Genomic DNA, 18,947 nt, shown 5'->3' with positions numbered 1-18,947 from the left:
GCTTATGATACTCAAGTACTCATACCACTATCTGGCTCCTACCATCAAGATGCCACTGCCCTACACAATATCTATGCTACCATCCAAGCATGGATGGCTATCAATGGCCTATGTCTTAACGGGGATAAGACTGAAATATTGATCCTCAGACAGAAAAATACAATAGCAAAACTAAGTCCTGACTACGCCAACTTTAATACAGATAACTCCTCCATCACTGTATCCTCCTATGTCAAGACACTAGGGGCCTGATCACGACTTCGGCAGTAATGCGGCGGTTTTCCCGCCGGACGTAAATAGCGCTAACGCCAAGGTCCCCGGCGGACAATCCGCCAAATCACGACTTATCGTGCACGCGCCCCAGTCCATGGCGTTATTGCAAATAGCGTGAACCTTTAAATCCGGCGCACCGTGCCATACCGCCATATCGCGCTCATAGCGTGTGGGAAACGCGTCACCGCCGGAACGGGAAACAAAGCGGCGGCCATCTTGGAAATCACAATCCATCGGATATCACAGCTTCTGGAAGCCATCCACGCCATCCAACCCCAAAACATGTCTCAGGAGCGCACTAGGGGCAAGACTGCCCTGGACAGGGTGAGAAAGCCCAAATTCAGTGACCAGGAGCTAGCTGTACTGGTGGAGGAGGCGGAGACACACCATGAGGAGCTGCAGCAGCGCAAAACAATTGGCCAGCGCAGAGCACAAATCTGGCGCAACATCAGCCAGAGGGTCACTGCTGTGGGGTGCGTGCCCCGGGATGGGGAGGATTGCCGCAAGCGCCTGAATGACCTGCGTGTGCGAGTCCGTGGCATCCTGTCACAGCACAGGAGTGCAAGCAGGGACACTGGAGGAGGGCCACCACCACCCCCACCCGAACCCACACCATGGGAGGAGAAAATGAGTGCCCTGATAGATGTTGGAACCATCGAGGGCATTGGTGGAGCAGAGGCAGGCACTGGCATCGATCCGACTGGATGAGAGTCCCACACCCAAATACATGCAGCTGAAAGAACCACACATGCAGAACCCAAGTGAATGAATGGGAGGAAATGTGTGTGATGAACTGCATACACCCATAACTGAGGCCTACACCATTGAACCGTAGTGCTGCCTAGACGACCCTGCACGTGCAGTACATGAATGACTGGGGCAGGGGATAGACATCCATAGCCATAGGACAGCTACATAGAGTTGAAGTGTGCATGAATACACCCCCAAAACCCTGAGCACAATGCACACCAAGCACGCATGCAATCTTGTCACTCTGACATTCCCATGCAGTCTACCTCCATACCCACTCACAACAAGCACCACATGGCGACAGAACAGGATGCAAGGAGAATGCGTGAGTGATACTGTCTTCAATCCCACTTGTTGGCATGAACTGCATCACACAAATATATGTAGCATTGAACTCAAACCACACCCTACTATGTACCCCACAGGAACACATCGATCCCAACGGGATGAAGATGATGGGGAGGAGGCCACACCATCACAGCGCCCACGGCAGCGCTCCTCCACCAGCACCACCACCCCACAAAGAGGCCGCACGGAAGGGAGACGAACCAGGCCAACCCCCACTACACCCCAACGCAGCCCGACCAGATAGCAGCAGCACCCACATGGCCGCAGGGAAGCCACCAGTCACAGGCCCGATGCTGAGGGACTGAGAAGTGGATCAGAGACCCCGACGTGGGAGGAACACCTCCACATGCTCATCAGGCAGGAGGACAGCACTCTCCCAGAAGCAGTGAAGCCGAAGGGATGTTCACACCCCAGGGGAGCCCAAGGCCAGGCACACAGCTTGCGCAAAGCCCACATCTGCCTGTGCGTCGTGTCCGCACACCACAGCCGGACGAGGATACGCCATCATATGGCAGCCCAGTAGACCAGCACTCAGAGTCTGGCAGCCCAATCCAAGCCAGCACCATGTCCCCATGCAGTCCCCCCACCCGACAGCGCACAAGTCGCAGGCCAGCACATGAGACACCAGGGGTGCCCTTCGTCACAGGGGCAGCAGTGATGGGCCGACTGGACATTATTGAGGCCAAACAGACCAGGGTTGAATCAATGGCCAAGGTGCAGAGTCGTCACATCAAGGCCGTCAGTGCATCTATACAGCATGGATGCAAATACATAGTGCATGACAATGCGCACACACGCAGAGTTGTCGAACAATGTCCTGCTGCCCTGACAGGGTTCGGACAACGAGTGAGGGAGTTGACCGAGGCAGTCTCAGCACTTGCTGAGCAAACAAGGGAGGGAAACAACCTCATGCGACAGCACATGATGGCCGCCGCTTCAGTCCCTTCGACATCCACCACACCCACAGAGAGTTCCCTCGAGCCACCTCCTAGGCACCGGTCTATGCGCCACCTGAGGGCACGCACACCAGAGGGGCCCGGAAAAGGAAAGCGCCCACGACCATCCTAGTGGTGCATGGCATCGTTGTTGGTGCCCTGATAAGACACATGTGCCTATCTGCACAGTTGAGGGTAGGACACTGGGGGGATGGGGGATTGTGTGCTGGGAGTTCACTGGGGGGAGGGGGGATTGTGTGCTGGGTGTTCACTGAGGGGGGAGGGGGTATTGTGTGCTGGGTGTTCACTGGGAGGAGGGGTGATTGTGTGCTGGGTGTTCACTGGGGGGAGGGGGGATTGTGTGCTGGGTGTTCTCTGGGGGGGAGGGGGGATTGTGTGCTGGGTGTTCACTGGGGGGAGGGGGGTTTGTTGGACTGAAAATAAATAACGTTTGAAAAATCACAATGCATGGACAGTAGTGATTGTTACAAATACAATTTAATGTTGAAGTGACATATTTCCAATTTACCCATTACCCATTTCTAAAATAATCCATCAATCAAACCCTGTCTGGCCAACCTCCCCTCCTTCAGCCCAAACCTTTGTGCATGTGCAACACCTTCTGGCACTTCATCACCCTCACTCCCATCCTCAGGTGGCAGCACATGAGCATCAGGGGGCAGTGGCACATTTCTGCGACAGCAGATGTTGTGCAGCATGGCACATGTCAGTACAATTTTGCAAACTTTTTCTAGTGCATACATCATTTCCCCTCCCGTGCGGTCGAGGCACCGGAAGCGTGCCTTCAGCAGTCCAAATGCCCTCTCCACTCAGATCCGTGTACGAGCATGGGCAAGGTTGTATGCCCGCTCCGCCGCCATGTGTGGATGACGCACAGGGGTCATGAGCCACGTGTACTGGGGATATCCAGAATCACCTGCAGGGGAGAGAAAGCCGGTATGGGGACAAGGTAAGTCCAGTGGGTGTACAGAGCTCTGTCATCAGTGTGATTTTGCCATATTTGTCATTTGGTCTAGAACATTGTGGAGTGTGCTATTCTACAGGCACGATTGAATCAATGAGGTACTCTCAACTTGGTACGCCTATGTTTCTGGATGTAACAGTACTCATTCACTTGTCGCTGGGTAAGGGGGCCCTTCCATCTACTTCTGCATGACAGAAGTGGCTGCCTCATTTGTCATTGCAAATACATTTGGCTGCAGTTGCTTTTGCTGGTTGTCACTATTCTGTAATGTTCTCCATGCATGTGCTTGGCCATTCTGGGGACAGTGTTCGTGGGATGTACATTGCCATTACTTAGCCTACTTATGTGTGGTGCATTTGTGGATGTGCCAGTTTATGGTTTAGAATGTCATTACTGTCGGGTGGCCAGGGTGGGATTTCTGTATTGTGTCAGTGTTGGGAGCCATGGTGCTACTCACACAGGAGGATTTATGGTGGTGGGGCTTCCATATATCAATGTGCCGCCACATGTCTTTTACATCCTGCATGGGTGTGTTCTGCTGTGTTGGACATGTCCAAGGTTTCTCCTGCAAGGTGCTTGAATGTGAATGCTGCAGTAATGGTGCTACCTATTGGGAATAATGGATTCCGTGACAGGCACCATCAGTTGTGGATTGACATGCATTATGGTATACATTTGTACTCACCCAGTAGCCATGTGTCTTGGCCACGGTGCCTTTCCATGTACGCCGGCAGGGTACTGTTGCGCAGGACCATGGAGTCGTGGGTGGATCCTGGGTAGCGGGCACAGCAGTGGCTGGAGGTGAGGTCAGGACCACATGTCATCTGCACGTTGAGGGAATGGTACGGTTTCCGGTTTCTGTAGGCTGCCTCATGTGCCTGGGCTGGTACGAGTTCCACATGTGTGCAGTCCAGGGCTGCTATTACATTCGGAACTTGGGCAATGGCATAGAATTGACCCTTCAGCTGGTGCACCTGTGCCTGTTTGGCTGGCAATGCTATGTGCTCGTTCACATGATTCAACAGTGCATCAAGCACCTGTCCCAGCATGGCAGTGAATGTGGACTGGGCCATTCAATGCATCATGGCAACGGTATGTTGGTAGCTGCCAGTCCCAAGGAATTGAAGCACAGACATGAGCTTCACTAGGGGAGGTACTGCCGTGCTGGTGGCTATGCGGCTGCCAATGTCGCCCTGGATTGTGTCCAGCAACTGGGTGATGGTTGCCCTGTCCAGCCGATATTGTGTCACCAACTGGCCATCAGTCAGGGCCCAGGGTGTTGGCCTGACCCTGGGGATGGCTGGCCGCCTTGCTGGTGCTGCTCTCCTCCTCCTTCTCCTCATCCCCACTACCCCCTGCACTCCCAGGGCCATGGCCTGGTTGGCTGGCCTCTAGCTCCAGGCGCAGCAGGTAGAAGTCAACTACAAGGCTCCCGGCTCCAAATGGCAGCATGGTGTTGGGGAGGGTGTGTTGTGCATGGGTGGGTCCTTTGTAGGCCTCTGAATTGCATTGGTTTCACCTGGGCCCTTATTGCTGTCTCCTCCCTGCTCCTGCTCGTGCTATGTCGTTGGGGAGGGTGTGTTGTGCATGGGTGGGTCCTTTGTAGGCCTCTGAATTGCATTGGTTTCACCTGGGTCCTTATTGCTGTGGCCTGTGTTCTGTTACCTCCAGCTTTCTGCTGGAGGTATTTTCAGCGGATTATCCGCCGCTTTTCTGGCGCTAATTGCGTGATTGCTGAAGTTTTTGCGCAAATGGTTACTGGCGCTATTACAGCCGGCGCTTGTACAGCCGGCTGTACTTGCGCAGGCTGTAATGGTGCCGGCGGTATTTGGACTGGTGATCCGACGGACCCTTAAAATCGGCGCTAATAGTGTTACCGCCGATTTTAAGGATTACTGCCAAAGTCGTGATGAGGCCCCAGGTGTCCACATCGATGCTAATTTATCTATGAAAAAACAGGTCAGCGCCATAGCCTGCGCCTCAGCCTACAGCACCAAACTTATCAATGCCATTAAACCCTACTTATCTGCACCCAACTGCCTTACAATAGCCAGAGCAACCATAGGCGCTAAACTCGATTACTGATCTATTGACTGGCACTTCTGCCAAAAACATACAGAGATTACAAACCATACAGAACAAAGCCCTACGAGCCGCTATGAGCATTCCTAGAAGAGACCACATATCTCAAGCCAGACAAACAGCGCGATGGCTCCAAGTCAAAAACCGCATCACACTCAAAATCCTCACTATCACACACAGATGCATCAACAGCACAGCTCCCACCTACCTAGCAGAAGCCATAACCAGAACCATCTCGACACGCCCCATAAGAACGCAGTACACCAACCAGCTACACATACCCCGCGTCCAGAGAGCTACAGCAGTAGGGCTAGGTTTCTCATACATTGCACCCAAACTATGGAACGCACTCCCTGCACCCCTCAGAGCTGAATCTTCCATCCATGCTTTCCGCAAAAACCTAAAGACCACTCTCCTGAACCAAATCGGCTAGCACGCCCACTGCTCCTTATATACATACTGTAATATAAATAGAATGTAATCTATGTATATATCCTATCTCTGCCTATCACACGTCAAAGGTACAAGTATGTCATACAATTATGCTTACGCCATGTAACAAATGTCAAGTGATACTTTCCTGTAACAAATGCCTAGTGATATTTTTCCTGTAACTAAGTATGTCTCTGTAACAAGTGCCACGATGCCTCTGGGCTGCTGTGCACTAAATAAATATGAATAATAAATAGATAAATACTCCTTCAACACCTGGAGATTTGGGCTGTGTCATCTGCCAGAGTATCTAAATATCAAACTGGATTTCGAATGGGGTATTTTACATTGCTCAATGGCCTTATCCTTAGACATGTCCAACAGTCCACTTGGGATACTCCAGATTTGTGCACTTAAGTTACATCAATTGACCTATCGGCAGCATTTGATCGCGTGGACTGCAAAAGGCTGCGGTCTAAGCTCAAAAGTTGGGGAATTCCAAACTCCCTTCTGGACCTTATCATAGGCCTTCATGCCAATTCTTCAGTTAAAGTCCGATTAAATAAAGAGGGAGACATGTCACGTAGGATTTTCACTGAGTCAGGACTTTGCAGGGGTGTACCCTTGCAGGAATGTCTCTTTAATCTTTACATGTTTGAAGCAAACGACTATTTAACACCTGTCACACTAATAGCTCCTAAGGTAGGCTCACATATGCGGACGATTTCCTTCTCTTTGATAAATCTTGTGTTGGGTTGAGATGTTTGTTAAAGGCATTTTTTCGAAATTTGCCTTTGATAATGGGCTCAAGATCAATGCTAAAAAAAACTCGAATTTTGGTAGTATCAAGAAGTCAGAAAAAGCGACTGCAAACATGGTTATGGGATGAAACATGTATAATTCCATCCTCTCACTTGACATACCTGGAATACATGATATCGGCAACTCCCAGTATTGTACATGTGAAGAAAGCGTTATATCAGAAGGCGACAATGCTAATCTCTCAAGCATTGGCAACACATAAAAATATGGCTCCTGCTCAATTTTACCAGTGCTACACTTTTATCTGGGGATGGCAGTCCCTTAACTGATATATGGCCAGGAACTGTCCTATAATTCAAATTTGAAATGCCTAGAAGTGCGGGAAAGGAAATTGTGGAGGACAGTATTAGGAGTCCCCAACTGTGTGCCGCTTGCGGCTATCACATTCAAGCTGGGCCTATCTTCTCTTGCTGCTAGGGCCGAATGGAATCTGCTCTCATTATTTCGGAAAATAGTCATGTCCTCTGGCGAATCGCTGTATGCAAACCTGAATGAGAGCTTGCAAATAACTCGTAATATGAAGAACAAAAACATTGTAATGTCAATTGGGACGCATTGTGCAGAATTTCTTGGCCAAATGAACACAAATGAAACCTTAATTCCAGATCCAGACAAAGTAAAAGACAAACTATTAGAATTTGATTGGATTGTAAATTTAAAGAAATTCCATATTTATCCCTCAATGACACATTTTAGTCATGAATATAAACAAGGTGAGATTGCTCCATATTTTGCCAGGTTTCCTGACAAACATCATAGACACATTTTTATGCAATTACGGTGGAATCTGTTGTACACAAAAGAAATTCTTTCACGACGCTCCCTAATTGAATCTAAAGAGTTGTTTTGCCGATTTTGCCTTCGGGAAGGAGCTGTTGAGTCAACAAGACATCTACTATCCTTTTGTAAGGAACTGAACACAAAACGGGAATGTTATTTGATAAAAATGTACCCTGATCATCAATGGGCTAACGAACAACAAATATGGCACTGATGTCGGAGTGGATGCAACACATCTGAAACCCTACCCGTAGCTTCTTTTTTAAATCTTTGAATTTGAATGAGGGTTCTGTTAAACCGAACACTGAACATGACATGGTAGCACTATAGTATGATATAATGACTCCTGTGCTTTTTTCAAATCAAACATTTTATTCTTTGATTTATAGGAAATCAAATGTGTTCACATATGTTTTAGTGACTTTTATTATCTTTTCTACTGAGTAGTCTAAAGTGTTTTATTTTTGTTCTAGTTAATTTCTTTTAACCCTGTTATTGTTCTTTGATTTTCCTTGTTTCCACATTTATTGATGTAGTGGTTTGTATTCCTTTGATTGTGTAGTGGAAATTTTGTAAAGGTTATTTAAGCATAAACAATGTTTAAAAAGTGTTTTGTTTCACATTAGTGTGCCTGGTGCTACTGTGACATTTCATGCAGGATGGGAAAATAAAGCTAAAGTCATAATCATCTTGCTCAACATGTTTATATGACAAGTTATATAGTGTAAGGTTAGTCTATTGTGACATGTTCGTTTTTTATGTTATGGCGTTTTTTGCAAGGCGTTTCTATAAACAAAGTCTTCATGAATATCTATATCAAATAAACCTTGAAAGATATGTGGTCAACTGCTTAATTGCCCACATCCCATTTCCAACCTCTAACCAAAGTGTGTGATCCTGGGCACATCATTTAATCTCACTGTGTCATATCTGGAGTCTGTGTAAGTGATTCATTTCATAACTTATGTTATTATCCCATTATGTTATTATAAATTGTTATTAAAAGAAATACGTGCTCAGGGTTTTAATAACGATAGTGTCACGCATGCATTTCACCCACAAAGTTATTTGACACTCAATTCACTCATGGCAATGTTACTGCCCTTGGTGTCTCTACGTATCAAAGACTGTTGATGCTTTTTGCAGTGCTCTTTCTCTGAAGTCACTTATGTTGTTGTCAATGCGTATGCAAATTTGGATGTTTGCATATATTTTGTCCTACAGGGCCTGTAAAGAGCTCTAGCAGATGAGTGCCCTGCCTGTATAATGGTCCTACCGTTTTTTGTGTGTGATGTGTATATGTTAAAATGTCATCTGCCACTTATGTTACCAAAAAGTGGATGGGGGTGTGATCACTCCATTAGGCTTCTGACGTGCTGCCACGTCTACAGTGTGCTGCTGAACTATTCAGTGTAATTGGCCACCCTACTCTCTTGAGGGGGGCTGGGAGGAGCAAGAAGGAGCAGGCGCCCACTCCTCGCCCCTCCTGAGCAGAGAAATAGTTGATTGTTTGGATGGTCTGGAATACTTACACTTTACTGTCCGGGCTGCTGGTGGCTTCCTAGGCCGCTTCCTCGCACCGCTTGTTTTTATATGAGTGTCATATACAGATCAACGCCGCCGCTCCACCTTCATTTCTGGTCATTAAATAGGGACAGGCAAGTTGCCCCTTCCTCGTATGAGTTCAACAGACGGGGGAATCGCTGCAGCCCGAAACCATGTTAACTTTAAATATTATAAATACTTTCGAAACGGGTGCATTATCATTTTCTGTGGAATCAGCGAGTCTTTGAGTTACAGTATATACAGCAAGAGTTCACCACATGCAGAAGTCTAGTGCAGGCACGGCGAAGGTGAGGGTTGCTGAATAAAATAGCATGTGCCACGTACCCTTGTGGACGGTTGAGGAAAGGCAGCCGAAAAATAATTGCTCTGCCCACATTTCCCGCGCAGTAAACGTAAATCAAATAATAGCGAGTCTGCGGTATGAAAAATAACATAAATAATATCGCAGACAATTAGGCAAAAAACCGGACGTAGATGTCGACATATAGCACTAGAGCGCGGCTGTGACAGGAAGACGAGGTGGCCGAGTGGTTAAGGCGATGGACTGCTAATCCATTGTGCTCTGCACGCGTGGGTTCGAATCCCATCCTCGTCGGATTCCTTTTTTCAATTGTTATTTTCACCATTCTTTTCCGTCCTATAATTTGGAGCGCTATGAATCATCGCGATTCATTACATTTATTTATATCACAAAAAAGTGTTTCAATAGAAATCGTATCGTATGCTAGAGGCCAGGTAGAGTATTTTGAAAAGCAATCACCAGACCGCCAGCCGCAATGCAAAACATCCACAACGTCGAACGACACTGAAAAACCCAAGTCTCCGCTCTAAAAACAACATTATGATCTTCGTCATTCACTTCAGCCAGCCTTTGTACTTCCCCGTCCCTCTTCCTCGTCCCAGTGCAACATAGCTCTCAACTCACCTGCTTTTGGCGGGGTGCCATCCGCCTTGAAAGCAGATGAATCACCCCCCTAAGTCCCTCATTCGCCCAGAAAGTCGGGTGTTTTCACACGCCTTGGTAACAAAAAAGGTTGGGACTTATGAACACATCACAACAAGAAACACACCACAAACCCACACACAACAGCACACGAAAAGATCAGCGAACGCTGTTAACTGAGCTGAAGCTGGCAACAGTACGTCACAGCTCCCTTGCTCCTGTGATATCTTCTGAGTGGACCGCCTCACACACTGCATGCACACTCGGGCGCTCTGCACCCATTCTACATAGAGGCCGACATGGAGCTGGGGTGCAACCCTCTTTATTCATACAATGCCTGCCAGGAACTGGCGCCTTTCCCGTCCCTTGCTCCTCCCCTTCCCTCTGTCCCCTGGTACTCCAGACATGACAAGAGTGTGGTGAAGACAGTGCTCAAGCCTGGGGTACACGCGGGGGAACGGAGTCCACCCACCTTATTGAGAGAGTGGACTCAGTCCCCCCAGCTAAAATGATAATCATTGAATGTCCTTTTTGAATTTTATGAATTAAAGCCAACCTCTGCGAACAAACCACAATGACTAATCCCCCACACTAACGTGAGATGGGGGTTTAGATTCTATTAAAGACAAGGAGGCGATTATTATGCATTAAAATCTTTACTCTGAAACCACAGCAGCAAAGAAAAAACTTTTACAAACAAAAAAGTTTCAACAACAGAACTAGATAAAGTTCAATGTCAATGCATGGGGAACTCCCCAAACCATCATGGAGGATAGGGCATACCCTGCAGGGGACCAATGAGCAGGGACCCTCCTTTATATATGTCCATTACTCTAACGCCAACCCCTCTTTCTGCAGCTGACTTGCACCAGACGCCCAATGGAACGGTTGAACTGCGTAGCGCAGAGAAAAAGGATCCAGCGAAACCGGAGATCTCAACCTTTCCGCAGCCTGAAGCAATGAAGAAGTTCTTCTGGATAGGACTTCTCACCCGAAATCACGCACTCCAGAACTTGTAACTGCGATCCACACTCCTGAGCAGAACCTCAACTCGTACCTGTAAGAACAACAAGCAAGAAGGGTGGGTGGTTGGGAAGAACAACAAACCAAAGAATGTTCTCACTTGAACCACCTGTGTACATGCGTATCACAATTGTCATATCATATCATATCATATCCAGGGTGGGTGGGAGGGATAATAATCGCCTCCTTGTCTTTAATAGAATCTAAACCCCCATCTCACGTTAGTGTGGGGGATTAGTCATTCTATGACAAGACAGGAGGCTCATATTATGCAAGTTCAAAGCCCTTGCATCTCATTAGTAAGTACAAAATGATCCAATATAATAGATAATATAATAAAATAATAGGAAAGGAAACATTTTTTAAATGCTTTCATTAAATCAATCTGTTGACCAATCAGAGAATTGCCCAAGACTAGGTTGCCCGAAAAGCTGTCTTATAAGGCAAAGTCAAATCCACTGCAAGAAAAACAGGAATGTGCCAAATCCAGCGTTCCTTACAGGCCACCAAAACCAACTGGTTAAAAGAGGGGAAAACATTGAACAAAGTTTTCCTATACTAATAGGTTAGGACAAAACCATCTGAAATAAACACCTATGTTGTTCAATCAAATATTCAAAACACTTAAATTCGTACCATTTTTGGGGACCTAGAAAGCAAACCAATGAAAACAAACACCTAGCTCTCCTGGAGATAAAGAAAAGTACCCCATAGGGGTGAAAGTCTTATAGGTTCCATCCCATGCATTAAAGGAAGATATCGCATTAGAAACAGGGCATGTCACAGAACTACACTGGGGAACCAAGAGGGAAAGACAAATCTTCAAAAGGGTAAAATGGGAGTAAAAAATCATTTTTATAAATTTTGTAATAGGACAATCCATCCTGAGCGGAGCTGAAAAGCAATAGAATTAATCTACAATTGTCTTCAGACATATGTGTATACTAAGGAGGGAAGTCTTCTGGAGGCAGAAGCAGAATGGAAGAGAGGGCCCCACCTGAGAAGCTAAACCCGTCAAACCGCCAACACAGAGACCCTCAGACCTCCCGAACTCTTGAAGAAGGACTCTGCTACCATGACAAAAGGCAGATATTATAAACCTGATCCTTAAGAGACCAAACTTGGCAAGAAGAAAAAATGTATCCGACATCCAATCACTACCATTATAGTGATATCTAAACTCCTTTGTAGGTATGCCCGGTGCTTGAACCTTGATCCCTCCTCCCTGGTGATAAATCCCCTAGCGGATCAAAAGTAACCGAAGGAGGACACCAAATTTCCAAAATCTTAGCAAGACTCTAAACTGCAAAGAACTGATCACTAAATGGTTAAACTGAAGGTGTACACCAGAAGAGGTCCAACCTATATTTCAGCCAATTTGCAGATCTTTGAAGCTCACAGCACCCTGAGCTGGCACCTTACTGCAAACAAACTCTTGTGAAAACCCCAAAGGTCCACCTGCCATGCAGGTGACTATGATAATCAAGTCATCAACCAAATATATATCCCAGCACTCTGGTAATCGTAGCGGCAGACACCGTCTGAAAGTTAATGTATAGACTCTAGAACGCATCGTGATAGAGGGTCATAACGTGGATGGGGGATAGTATCACTCCCAGACCCCTCTATCCCACCAAGGGATATTGAGCCTTCCCAAAAGAGGAGAAACCTCCCCCACTTATCCAAAGGAAAAACCTTGCAATCCAGAAAGAAAACTACCCTGAGGACCACATTAAAGCCCCGCTTTACACCGTTAAGAGAAATAAATACCCACTAGCGCCTCTAACCAATCCCCTGACTGGACAGACTCCAGTTAACTTATTGAAATACCAGAGATTAGCACAAAGGAAAGTAACAGACGGGAGGGAAATGCTCAGTGCGAGTCTGCACAGGTCACCCGCCAAAACTCCTGTAAAAAGGAAAAAACTGAAACCATTGGATACTCCCAGAGGTGTAATATTATGATGCAATCTCCCCCAAGGATGGCAGGAAGGGGAATGAGGGGGAAAGAACTCTGGATAATTATCAATGCCCTGTAAATGCAAGGTTGAGAAGAAATCTGGGACCACTGTCCCCTCAAACCCTGAGGTCTGAGTCACTGTATTCATGTGAGGCTGACTGGCCACTAAGGGAATCAGGGGAAGGAAAAACTAAGCACATTGTCCATAGCAAAACAGTACTTATACAGTACTACGAACCCTCAGGTATATGAGTGGTGCTTAACACTACTACGAGCGTTGTGTGGTGTGAGGTGTTCACTTATCGATCTCAGCAGGATAAAAGACTGATGTAGACCTTTCCAAAATTAGGAACCTGTATCAGAACGGTCAGCACGGATATGAAAACAGCACTCTAAAGAGGTTAAGCAACGCTCATGAGGGTACAGAAGCCTGCGTGTACTCCTCGAGCAGAGGAGAAGTTGCAACACACTGTTAGACGATTAGCTGAACCATAGGCCAAGCTTTGGGAGGAAAAACATGAGGCAGGCGCCAGCAAGTTATTATTTGGCAACTCGTCTAACTGATACCATCAAGTGTTTCCAAACACTCTATCCAAGTAAAACATGGTTGCTCAACTTGTCATGTAAAAAACTGAACGGTTACCCTCGAGCTGACCCTGTCTCCACCAGAAACCAAAAGAATAAGGAATGTCCAATGGGACAAAAGTAGGGGAGAACAAACGTCCCCACTAAAGAGAGCCTTAAGCCCTACAGACCTCAATAGAGGCATAACGCATCATCTTTATTCTTCCTCATGTTGAGAGAAAATACTGTAGCTTAATCAGCACTGGTATTGGGTGGAGCAATTGAGGTCGGGAATCAAAACCTAAGGAAAGGACTGAGTTGTCCTGAAACTAACTAAGGTAAAGGGTGACAGAATTTTTAACTAAAAGATGAATGATAACACCAGAGAGATGGTTAGAGAGGAAGGTACAACCCCATATGGGTCTGTTTACAACCACTTCCACACTCTTTTCTTTAAAGCACTTAATAAATAAAGAATATATAATATATGAAATATATATAAAATATCCAAAGAAGAGGGGTTACGCCCTCACAGGGGACCGAATCCCCGGCCCTTATATAAGCTGATACTCACTGAGCTTTCTGGGCCACTGACAATTCTGAAAAAACGCAAATGTGTTCCAGTCAACACTTAAACATATTGTTTATCAAAGCGTACACTGAGCAAGTGCACCTCAACTGCTCACCCCAGCAGGGTGAGGCAACCAATAGTACACAAGGGAGCACCTCGCAGTAGGAACAAGGCGAAGCCTGAAACCGAGCAGGTTACTGCACGCCTACAAGACCAAACAATGGCGTCAGCCATATGCAGCACCTAAACAAAACTGCCGACCTTAAGGAAGGAATACACTGAGCAAGTGCACCTCCAACTGCTCGCCCGAGCAGGGCGTGATAATCAGCAGTACACGAGGGGGTAACCTCGCATTAGAGCTCAGGCAGAGCCTGAAACCGAGCAGGTTATGGTGCATGCCAGTTAAGGTAATTACCCAAGTTGCCCACTTTAAGGGAGGAAACACTGAGCAAGTGTACCTCAACTGCTCACCCTAGCAGGGTGTGGACACAGCCGTATACAAGGGGACCCCTCGCAGAAACCCCAGGCAACCTTGCCACCGAGCAGGTGACTGCACCTTTCCAGGGAAGATAACCCAAACAAAAGAAAACTGTCAAGTTGAAGGTAGGATACACTGAGCAAGTGCACCTCCAACTGCTCGCCCGAGCAGGGTGTGATAATCAGCAGTACACGAGGGGGTAACCTCGCAATAGAATCAGGCTGAACCTGAAACCGAACTTATGGCACCTACAGTGAAGGCAAAGCACATAACTTAAGAAATAAGTAAATGAATAAATAAACAAAGAAAATAAAATAAAACTGCAGACTGGCAGTGCATCGGGCTCTTGCGCTGGATGGTCAGACTTTGACCTAACAAACCCACAGTCTATCAGTAAACATTCTTTCTTTCCAGCACTAAAGGTAAGGAAATGTGTTGTGTCACCAGGGATACGAAATTACAAACATTTAACAAAACCACATTTTTACTATTAAAATGTTTGTGCTATAATCTTTCTGAAGAATTCATGAACCAACCAAATGCCCATTAGGAAATCCCTGCTCAACTGAGCAAAAAAGGTGACAATCAAATACCTCCACTGTAAAATACAATTATTTAAAATATAACAATTAAAATATCTAATCTTAAAATATACAAATAAACATGCGCTGGTCGGCGCGAACCCGGGTCTTCCTGCATGGGAGACCTGCAGCTCTATATTTGAGCTAACTTGGCTCAGTACTGAAACAGAGGCTTTTGTTACAAACATAAGCCACAGGGGCAGGCCGAACCCAAAGCCTGCAGCACCTGGAATCCCCAGGTGACCATAAATCTGTCAAGGGGCACGAATTCAAACAGGCGAAATGAAGAGGGAACAGTGTAAACAACACTGCTCTCGCGCACGCCGGGAGCGAGTTGATTAATGCACTAGAAACACCTGAGTTTACAAGCGCGAGAAATTTTTAAAGAAGAAATAAATTAGAGAGCTCCCTCGAACTCACAACCTCATGGACTGTAGTCTGAAATTCAACCATTGCACCACTGCTTCAGCTGAAACAGGAAGTATGAGCATAATACATATTTTCTTTTTGAAAGACACCAAAATGAAACCAACGGCCGCACGCGGCTATCCAGATACATTGTATCAAATACACAAATTCCTTTATAATAAAAGGTAATTAACACATATTTACCATATATGCCATATTCAAACTAATAAAGCCTACTTCTGACAAACAATGTAAGACACAACTGAAAGGGGGGACTTAGATCTGTGGTGTCAGCAGCAAAGAAAGAGGGGTTGGCGATAGAGTAATGGACATATATAAAGGAGGGTCCCTACTCATTGGTCCCCTGCAGGGTATGACCTATCCTCCATGATGGTTTGGGGAGTTCCCCATGCATTGACATTGAACTTTATCTAGTTCTGTTGTTGAAACTTTTTTGTTTGTAAAAGTTTTTTCTTTGCTGCTGTGGTTTCAGAGTAAAGATTGTAATGCATAATATGAGCCTCCTGTCTTGTCATAGAATCATCAGGTTTGTAGGCCGGCCACTTCACCACTGCACCACTGCACTACATAACCTGATGACAAATAACAAACAACTAAAGGTTAAATGTCGCATTTCGGTACTGCAAGTCCTAGGGAAACCATTTGTATCGGTTGTTGGAGTTTAAAACATGCACACCTTTTAAAGTTGTCAAAAACATTATTCGAAGTAAATATCCTTTCTTGGTTTTGTGTGTGTGTTGATTTTATGAAAGGCAAATACGATTCGTCCGGTTCAATTTGGGTGGTTATGCAAAGCCAATTTAATGAAATGTGCATATTTCACATTGGTATGCTAATTTCTGGCGACGTCACATCCCGTAGCATCTGTTGATGAGTCCCCCCACTTTCTTTTTTAGGACTTGACCCCTGGGTGACGACACCACCCCTCCCCCTTTCCCCTGTTACTAAACACAAAGTTCTTCCTTAGTTCATTTCATCAATGAGCCGGTGAGGTTTCTTGCGGGATCTCTGGGGTCGGATGTCCATTCTTGCGGAGGGGCTTGGCGCAGCCTCCTGTGACATGTCATTTTCTGAGTCTTCTCTGTCTCCATCGTAAGGGGCGTCCCAGTTGGGGTGGGTATCATTTTGACTCAGGTTAACAGTGGGTATGATTCCCGGCATCCGCCTGAAGTGGGAAGAGTTTTTCGTTGTGGATCTTCGTTCCCCTTCTGCCGTGATGAGTGATCCTTTTGTCTTGATGACAGTGAGGGCTTCCTGTTAGGGAGAATTCTCTTATAAGGCTAATTTCCAAACCCTAGTGAGTCCCCCAGCAGCTTTGCTGGATTTTTGGGGTTTGTTTTTTCTCCTGCTAAGTGTGAGACTCTTTTCCTCCCACTCTTAGGCATGATTTGAGGTACATCTTTGACTTTTTGTGTGCTTATGGGTTATGTTTTTTTTTTTTTACTCCATAGGGTATCATCTGTTTTTGGGTATGTGTTACACAGCACCCTCAGTGCAGTAACACAGGGGTGTCATAGTGACCCCCCGAACATAGACTCCATACCCTGGGGCTGACTACTGTCTCCCAGGGCATGTAAAGCCACCATGGACTTTACTAGTCCAAAATTGTGAACAGAACCAGTACAAACCATCATATTGTGGAAGTACTGGAAGGTGTTAATTCGATTGCCCCTGGGTCTGGTTTCAAGGGGACACTGTCCAGTCCCCCATTGTCGAGTTTATGGCTGGTGGCAGTGGTTACCACGCAAAATATTCCACAGGAAAATTTCCTACAGGATTTTCCCATTGATTTTAAACGCACCACTTTTTGGTGCAATGTTAAAGATACCGCTGGTTTATTTATTTAATATTAAATCACTGGTTGGGTCTTTTTGCCAGAACTCTTTTCTAATTTGGCGTTCGTGTCCATCTCTGTAACTCCAACCTAGGTCGGGCCCTTTGTTCCACTTTTTGGCGGGCTTCTCCACAGAAGCCCTTCAACTGGTGCCACTCTGTCTGGGTTCCACAGGATGTGTGGGTGGGAGAATTGGCACCCTGGACTGCGTTGCCTTAGCAACTCAAGTCGCACTCTGTTCTCATTGGCCCAGTGGTGAGCCGCCCAGCTCACCACTTAGCATGTTTGAGTGACAGCTAGGCTGTTGAATAGGGGGTTTTCTGCATTAAAGCAGGGCTTTTGAGACTGGAACTTCAGAAGTCGCCACAGGACCTAAGAAAGAGTCTTCTTCCTCTGAGCTGGTGGGATCAACCAGTTCGCCATTTCGCCTTCCAGGACGTCTCTTGGTCGAATCGCCCGTGCCAAGCACCCCAGCGGCCGGATAGCCAAGCTTCGCCACTGACCGCGAATACCAGGAACGCACCTTTTCACTGACGAACTCCGCGGCTGGTTTCTTCCCTGGGCAGTTTCCTCCTCGATGAGACCCTCTCTTCCCCTGGTCGAAACCACAAACTGCACCCGCTGCCAGGAACAACTGCCACCGCTGGAGCTTCCTCAACTTTAAAGGTACTGTGTTGCATTTGGCCTCCCTTTCTTCGGTTTGCCCAAGGTGACCCTTAAATCCTTAGCTTTCCAACTGGGTTGGCCCCCAGACCTTCTAACTTTTGAACCACCCCAACCTCTTTTCAACATTTCTACAAAGGCTTGAATGCATTTCGCAACTGTGTGATCTTGGGCACATTTCTTCTTGCGCTATTTAAAGTGGGCCTGGCCTATGAACTTTGGCTCTACAGTAGACTCTGCTTTCACTAACTTGTTTTGGTCTCTTAAAAGTGTTGGGAACTGTTTTATTTTTATGACCTACCTTTTTCTCTCCCTTTTACCTAAGTATTGGAGTGCCATCTAAATTACGCGCTCACCTCTGTTTTGACAAAAAGTGATGTTTTGATTTAGACTTGTCTAATAATTCTTAAGGGGGGTGTGTACACTTTTCTGATTGTGTTTTGAATTTGCTTTGATTACTAGTGCTAGTGTATTTTCTAAAGTGTGTGTTAAATAAATAATTATATACTTTTGATACCAAGCTCTGGTCATTGTTTGCTTGTTTTTAGCCCTATTGTGTATCCTCTGTATACTGCCTAACTCTTCTTGAGAGAAGTCTGATTGCTCAGCCACAGCTACCAGGTAAATCTGGGTGGTGCGGACTGCTACCAATTGGGTTTACTGCTTACTCCTGTAGTCTTAATCTTCTTGCAGTGGTCCCCAAAGGAACTGCACAGGATTCTGCCTAACAGTTCCTCATTGAATGGAGCCATGTTCTTGCGGTTTTGTGGCTGTCGGACTACCACAACGTCTCCTGGAGATAGGTCATTTTCTTTGGCCCTTAGGGATATGTCAGCGGCCCTTTTCATGCCTTCTTTCCTTCTCATTTCATGGTCGTTTTCGTACTGGTCTTCCTCTGCAGTAACATGATTGTGAATTGGTAGTTCTG

The 18,947-nt window shown here is 46.3% G+C and overlaps 1 non-coding gene across 1 annotated transcript; it reads left to right on the top strand.

The window, feature by feature from the left end:
• The first annotated feature begins 9,486 nt into the window (after nt 1-9,486).
• Nucleotides 9,487-9,568, top strand: TRNAS-GCU (transfer RNA serine (anticodon GCU)). Its single transcript has one exon. It is a non-coding gene; the product is annotated as a tRNA-Ser (tRNA).
• Nucleotides 9,569-18,947: the final 9,379 nt, after the last annotated feature.

Source organism: Ambystoma mexicanum, chromosome 1p, assembly GCF_040938575.1.
Source record: "Ambystoma mexicanum isolate Mex_15411 chromosome 1p, UKY_AmexF1_1, whole genome shotgun sequence".
NCBI classification, from domain to species: domain Eukaryota; kingdom Metazoa; phylum Chordata; class Amphibia; order Caudata; family Ambystomatidae; genus Ambystoma; species Ambystoma mexicanum.
The sequence above is the reverse complement of the archived record's forward strand: the minus strand, read 5'-3'. Positions and strand labels throughout refer to the sequence as shown.